Genomic DNA, 7,636 nt, shown 5'->3' with positions numbered 1-7,636 from the left:
GTTTTGTTTCTGGGGAAACAAAGCTGTCCACGTTAACGAAGCAAGAAACTTAAGAATGCCTAGTTAAAATACAGATGTCGTCGCTTCAGGCAAAGGGTGTGACATGGGTTCACAAAATTGGCTACTTGGGCCAGTGATGGTATACAAACATAAGTTTCAAGGGAAAATGATCGATTAATAGACATATCATTTAAAATTTTATAAAGGGTGATAAAATCCATGTAATTCAAACCATGTCAATGCTAATTATTGTGATCCTAAAAACCCTATTGCATATTTTGGGAAGAAACTGATAGCTTAGCACTCATCACCCCTTCATACAGAAAGACATATTTAGCCTTAATTTATCTATTATTTGAGAAAAAGCTGAAACACGTTTTGAAATTCGTGTAGGGCAAGAAATAAACCCTATAAATAGGCAATAACATAATTTTTGGTCTGTAACATGACTTAATTTGCTGCTTTTGTCTTTCTATAAAAACTTCTAATTATTTATGCATTCCATCATACTATTATTGTAGTACTTATGTTCACTGATTAGTTTTTAATCTCTGTCTCACATTCAATATCACCTAACTCCACCAAAAGCCAGTTTACTGAAAAATAAATCATTAAGTAATTTCAGATGGTACTTAGCGTGAGATTCATGCACCAATGCTGATCATTGTTGTTATCATTGTAAAGAGTAGGTTCTGAACTTGGCTAAATCAATATAAAAATTTGGGTGTGTTTTTTTCCATTTTAATTAACGGGAGACATGCTGCATGATTTTGTTTTGATCAGTGTTTTAGTCATACCAGGGTATATGAAGTGAACGGTATAGACTGAATGGGCAGGTCTCCTCAGTGGTTAACTGCAGTTGATCTCTCTAGTGTAGAACTGGAAGTTTTCACTGCTGTTGAAGATCGTGTTGCTTATATTTCCGTTTGATCACATATTGTGTATTTTTTCTCATTACATATTCCAAAATTATTGTCTATTACACGGATTAAGTTGAGGTTAGTAATTTCATTTTTGGAAATATTATTTGATGCTTTCCCAGCAGATAATGTGGGCACACTCTTCTCAGCACTCCAATCAGGATAATTTATCCCTATTAGTCTATGTTTCAAGCCACAACTTGGGGCTCATTCTCAGGGATAAATGTTTTTTATTTTTTTATGATAAAAGAATATTCAGCAGCCCTGAGGATAAGCCCCAACTCAGAGCCTGAAACGTTGGCCAGCATGGATAAAATGACCTGGTGGGAATCCCAAAAGTAGTTGACTCAACTCAATTTCTGTCTGCTTTGCCCCTCAGTTGATGTTATTCTGAGCAGTAGAAGAAAAAATAATAAAGTAATACAGATATATGAATCAATGAACGAATTCAAAGGTGACCTGACTCAGTATTTAAAAAGGAATGCTTCCTACTGCATTGGAGAATTCATGCAGCCATTATTATGTTTGTAACATGCATACAGCCTGCTACAGCATCCACAGCAGCGACTCAACACCTATGACCGATGCAATTGCTTAAAGTACCTCAGAGAATTTTCTTTTACCAGAGGCCACTCAAACCGGTTGCATGCATGCACCAATGTAATTGGCCACTTACGTTATTTTCTTCATTATATTTATTTACCTTCAAATAAAAAAGTGGACTTAGATGTGACTGCATTGCAACTGAGGTATACAAAGATGCCAGAACATTTCTTGGTTAACAATAGTAACAGAACTATTAACGCTTTGCTCTTGCCCAACATGTGGCATTATGAGATAACTCTTTTAGGCCAGCTTTCCTCAGTCACATGACCGAGCGGTAAGTTGACCATACACATCTGTTATTTCATAACAAGGCCTCAGTTTTACCTACTTGATCGGTGGGGTGATTCCTTTGCCATGCTTTCTGAAATGGCTTAAATGATGGTGCAGCGTGGATTTTCTGCTCTGGTTGCATAATGGGACCTAACTATAAAACTAAGGAATGATGTCTGATAACTTTCAGGTGTATTGTCAGGGCAATGACTCAAGTTAAATAAACAATTGTTATTGTCAGCCAAGTTGTGTTGGTTCATTATTAATCGCCACAAATACTTTTATATGCAGCTCAAAGTAGAGCCATAATGTCTATAAACTTCAGAATTGGTCTGTACATGTTAGTCATAGGTACAAGGCAAATATCATCATTGATGTAGGAACTTACGTTGCATAAACAAGGTTCGTCATTTTTCAAGGTTTTTCACTTTTTCCTTCTGTAGTTCAATAAATTACTTGTCTAATAGTATTGTGAAAATATGTTTTCTATGATTTAAAGTAAGGGAAATACTGGTTTCTCAAAAGCACACCTAGTGCTAAACATATAAATATTGCCATACATTAGCATAAGCAAGGAGCATGCATGCCACTTAGTATTATTATTTTATTTCAACCAATTTGTTATTTATTTCACTTGATGGATATGATGTGGTTGTATTATTACTATTCTGCTGTGTTTCTGTACATTTTAAAACTATTTATGTGAGCTTTTCTCCCTCTATATGCAGAATAACGTAGAAAAGTAGATGACAACTAGCCACCGTGTTTTTTAGGGTGTAAGGCATGCAAGCCTTAGGAGCTGTTTAGTTAAAAATTTGGCCATATTTAGGCTTGATTATGCACATGCAGGGCAACAACAGTTTATTCTGGGGCTGATGATGTTCCAAGGGTCAGGTAGCCCTGCAATGTTGATGAAATAAATGGCCCTTATTCTACATAAATATGAAGAAATAATGATAATAGCTTCATCTTTATTGATTGATAGAATTCAGGACTTGGAAGTCCTGTTTTACATTCAAGCTGAGGATACACAAATATTCCGAGGCCTGGATGCTTGAAGGCCACCCATTTGGCATTCGAACCTGTAACCTCTGAGTTGGAAGGTGTAGGATTTACCCACTTCTATTGTGGCAAGCACATTGAGAAGCGTTCCACACCAAGGTGTGCAGAGTAAACTGGTCATGTCAGCCATTTCATTTTAGGTTGTCTCTAAAATCTTGTGCAAATATGATTTCAGCCATCTTGAGTGGTCTCAGGTGAAAGAGGATGTTTTATTGTTATTATTTATAATTATTTACATTTTTATTTTGCCCCCATTGATTGGCACCCAGCATTATCTTCTAGGAAACTGTGAAGGAGGAGAACAAAGACCCTCTCAGTGAAGGTAATTATCCTGTGATTAACACACCGGATCCAGATGGAATTTCAAGCAATGCTTTGGACCCATTGGCAACTGATGACTTGGTAAGTTAACGTTTGCTTTGTTAAGCAAAGTTTTTTTACTACAAAAATGTAGTCCTCCATGCGATAATCCAATATCATTTACCATAGTAATAATACTTTTTAACTTCCTTTATCATATCTGAATAAGTAAATGTTACATGTGTCATAAGTCTTTATTAGAACTTTCACTGTTACTCATCATGTTGGTCAAAGAAAAACATCTCCGCTATGTTTACGTGCTAATTTTTGTCTACAATCAACGTCTCCTGATCTATTTTGGTTGCTTTTTCAAGGAAGATTAAGGGAATCACAGTTGCAGTTAGTTTTGGCTCATAGGCCCAAAAGCTTTTTCTTAAGTAACAAAGAGATGTATCATTCTTGACGAAATCATGCAAAATGGATGGGTTATTGCACTGAACAGAATGGGGGCATACAGCTGCTCTGATCACACACCTTTGCTGACTGAGCAAGTGATACCATCTTTGGAGAGGGTATTGGATGTTGGCAAACCAGTTTGTTTGTTGACGGGCATCAATTATTTTCTGTGAGCTGATTTTGATGGAGCATGTCATGTCCTTATGATGGTCATAGCATGTCAACTTTCATTGAAATGAAATGTAATGATTATCTTTAATAAATGAAATCAACATATTTGTGTGGACATGTAGACAAAAATTCTTTGTTGCCGATGAACAATGTCTTGAGACCATCATATCTCAAAATATTGCTGATAAATTTGCTCTTCATTCTTTGGAAGGTTTTCGTATGGCTAATTGGAAAGGCAGAGTAACTTAATGGACCTTTTTTTGTTGATCAATGAATTTATCCTTCCTTCCTCTCTGAGGTCAGAATACCATTTCAGGGAATTTTTCATTTGTGCATAAATTTGATGTTTTGGTTGTGATCTTTTGCTTCTCGTACAAATTGGAGAAAACCCATATCAATGAAGTGTTAATTCTGTTTCTATCAGAGTGGCATGGCAACATGTGGGTCCCCTTGTGTAAAAGCAGATCAGATCAGTGATGATGGAGAAGGATCTGTGCACAATGAAAGCACTGATGGGGGCACAAATGACCTTGTGGCAGAAGCCTCTGTTCAGGTAATCGTCATCATAATAGTAATATTTAAATTGGTCCAGTGATTTGTTTGGAAAAATATAGGAAATGTCACTCAGTGTGTAAGATACTAAATCAGTACAAACTGAAAAAGAAACAAAAGGTATGGGAAGAAATTCATCATAATTATAAATATAATTTTTTGCACAAAAACTTGCAGCATACATGAACACACAAGTATGAGGTATTATGTGCACACAATTTTTGAAGTAGAGTGAGTCATGCTGTTGAAGTAGACATTTTAACAATGAGGTACAGTATCCTTGTATGAATTTTGAATTTTTTTAAATTATTGGTTCTAGGGCCCCAGATGAGGATACTAAATAACTAGTTTCTCTGATAGAATAATAAAAGAGGTAGATGTCATTTTCTGGGTAGCTTCTGATTTTGTTGCTCCTAGGAGACTTGATTATCATGTTTTACACCCAGATAAGGATAACTGAGATTTTGTGGATTTTACATCAGTTTTTACAGAGATCTGGTTGTGTAAAGCTGGTTGCATTCACCATTGAGTCACATGAATTTTTGAACCTCAAAATTTTGTTTAATTATTAAGATTATTGCCTTAAAAAGTTATATTTGCGTGCTTAAAGTAATACACATTTAATACAGTCACTACCCACGATGCACCCCTAAAAAGCACCAAAAATTAAAATGTTATAATAATAGTATGTGCAGGATCGTTTTAGGCTTACTTCTTGTACGTAAAGTGGGGTTGTATATCCTCCCTACTTTAGGTTAGAAAGACAGTGGAATGAGTAAAACTAGCAGTTATTGTTTGCCTGCAACGAATGCTCCTTTATACTCCTTATCTATTTATTGCCTGGCTTACTACGGAATAAAAAAACTGCTATATTGAGATATGGAATTACAACCCCTTGGATCAGCGTAGTAACCTTGGTAAACGAAGAAATGGTAGGGTAAATGTCAAAAGAAGCTGGGACTATGATTATCATCTGCAAAATGCTGAAGAATTTGAAAGGGCTACCATGGGAAGCCAAGGTTGGTAGTAAGTCCAGGCATTGCAGTAGGATTAGGTAACAATATGATGCACTTTAGTCAATTGAGTAACTACATCTCATTCTTGTCTTAGCAAAGCATGCTTTGTATTTTTTTGTACTCTTGTGTGTGATTTTCCTGAAATTGAATGTTACGTCTATATTTTTAAAGACTAAAGAGAATTTTGAGTGGTAAAACTATCTTGTAGATAAAATCCACAGAATACAAACGCTTTTTGCTTGCAAAGAATATTTGTCAAAGGAAAAAAATATTAAGGGCTTCAATATCTTGAAGCAATACAAATTACACCTAAATCTCAGTCACGTTGAGGCGTTAAATAAATATTCTTTCACACAGTAGTAAAGATCTTTTAACTGTGGCTAATCCTACATTTTCTTGGTAACATAAGAGTTTTTTTTTCTTTTTTGAGTACTATGATAGATTAATGTACAATTTATTGTATGTAAATGTATAACACAAGTGTTTAAGATGTGAATGTTACAGAAGTGTATGTTTTGAGGTAGTGTGTAGATATTTATCAATGCTATAAATAGGAATCATTATTTTTTTATGAACTCACAAAGCTCTTTCAATATTTCTGTATCTCTGTCTTAAATGATGTTGATTTTGGACTCATATGCAGGCACAAGCCTCAACATCTTACCAAGGCAAAGAGGTGGATGCTGAAAGCACAAGAGCCATTGTGATAGACCTTGACACTCTGCTGGTTTTGGCCAAGAACGAACTATCCACCAAGGAGAATAATGCCACTGAGGTATGCATGAAATTCACATTCAATAAAATTAATGGATGAAAGTGATGTTTGGTAGAAATCCCCAATTTCAAATACTGTGAACTTGGGCACTTGAACCAAGATTTTGAAACCTTTATCATTATTTTCAAAAATTGGCACAATGTATTGTAACCAATGCCGCTTGCCATGGTTCATGGGTAACTTTAAATCAGGATATACAAGGTAAGGAGAACTGATTCAATATCCTATGTGATTATTTGTGCTGAGAGGAATAAGGTCAACCCATGATGCCTTGAATTAAATATTCTCTCAGCCCATGGTGAATGAAGACGCAGCAGGAGCCAGCCAAGGAAGTCATCGCCATCCATAACAGAGTGGATAAGTAAAACTGTTATCCCACATGACTCCCCCTCTTCAGTTAAGAAGATTCACAAAGAAAAACCATATATAATTAAGAATGGAAGAACAAACTCTGAAGAAGACCTGTTGCCGAGCAACATTTTACTTTGCATTTTGTTTATTCTTTTGGCCCGCCCTTTTTCCTTGGAAAGAAGTTTATATTTTAGTATTTAGGACAGTGTATTATTGGAGAGTGTTTAGGATTAGTGTTGGTGTTGTCACTTCATTTGGTTTTGTATTCACGCAAGAGATTCCCAAGAATTTAATATTTTTGTTTCATTTTTTTATTATCCTAAAGTTGTCATTTGTAAATCTGAAGTCTGCTTACTTTTAGCCTACTGTTACAGAGAATGGGGAGCTGATTCAAAATCGAACAATGGCCATGGAGTCTATGACGGAGGATGTGGGTGAGTGCTCTTCAGTGCTTAGAAAATAACTCTTCAGAGAAAAGATTTTTAACTAATTCTGACAAGGCAAATGTCCAAAAGCTGTATCTCAGAATTCAACAAAATTTTAAATTTGATTTTTTTCCTACATTCTTAATGCACTTTTATGTTAGAAAAGCTTGTTTTTTGTCAATATTTCCATTAAGTTCACTGAAAATTTTATTTTAACATGTGGCTTGTCTCCGGGTCCTTGGCATGACAACTGGGCTCTTTAACCACTGGACTAATGTTCATCCTTTGCCGAGTGGCTCTTATACATAAATGTATTTGACCTGTAAATTTTGAACTGTATTTCAGCTTAAACTATTTGGTTATTTAACCCCATATGCAGGCTAATTCAAGGACAGCTTCCAATGGACTATGTTTAACACAAGAAAATTTGATTGAATTCTGAACCGGGTTTTTGGACACTTCCCTTGTGAAGGACGTAGCATATGTTTATTTCGTCTATTTAAAAATTCTTTAGTTCATGATGTATAGTTCTGCTTGAGAATATAATCAGGTCAGCATGTGTATAGTAAAATTTTCACAATGCTTCAATAACATTAACCAATATATGCTGTCTTGTGCATTCATATGGGAATTCCAGTCTACTTCACCTAACAGTTTTGTCTTTAATACTGGGTAATAGAAAAAATCCCAATAAATCACTTGAGAAGAATAATGGGCATAAGAATCTATTTA

Source organism: Ischnura elegans, assembly GCF_921293095.1.
Source record: "Ischnura elegans chromosome 13 unlocalized genomic scaffold, ioIscEleg1.1 SUPER_13_unloc_1, whole genome shotgun sequence".
NCBI lineage: Eukaryota > Metazoa > Arthropoda > Insecta > Odonata > Coenagrionidae > Ischnura > Ischnura elegans.
The sequence above is the reverse complement of the archived record's forward strand: the minus strand, read 5'-3'. Positions refer to the sequence as shown.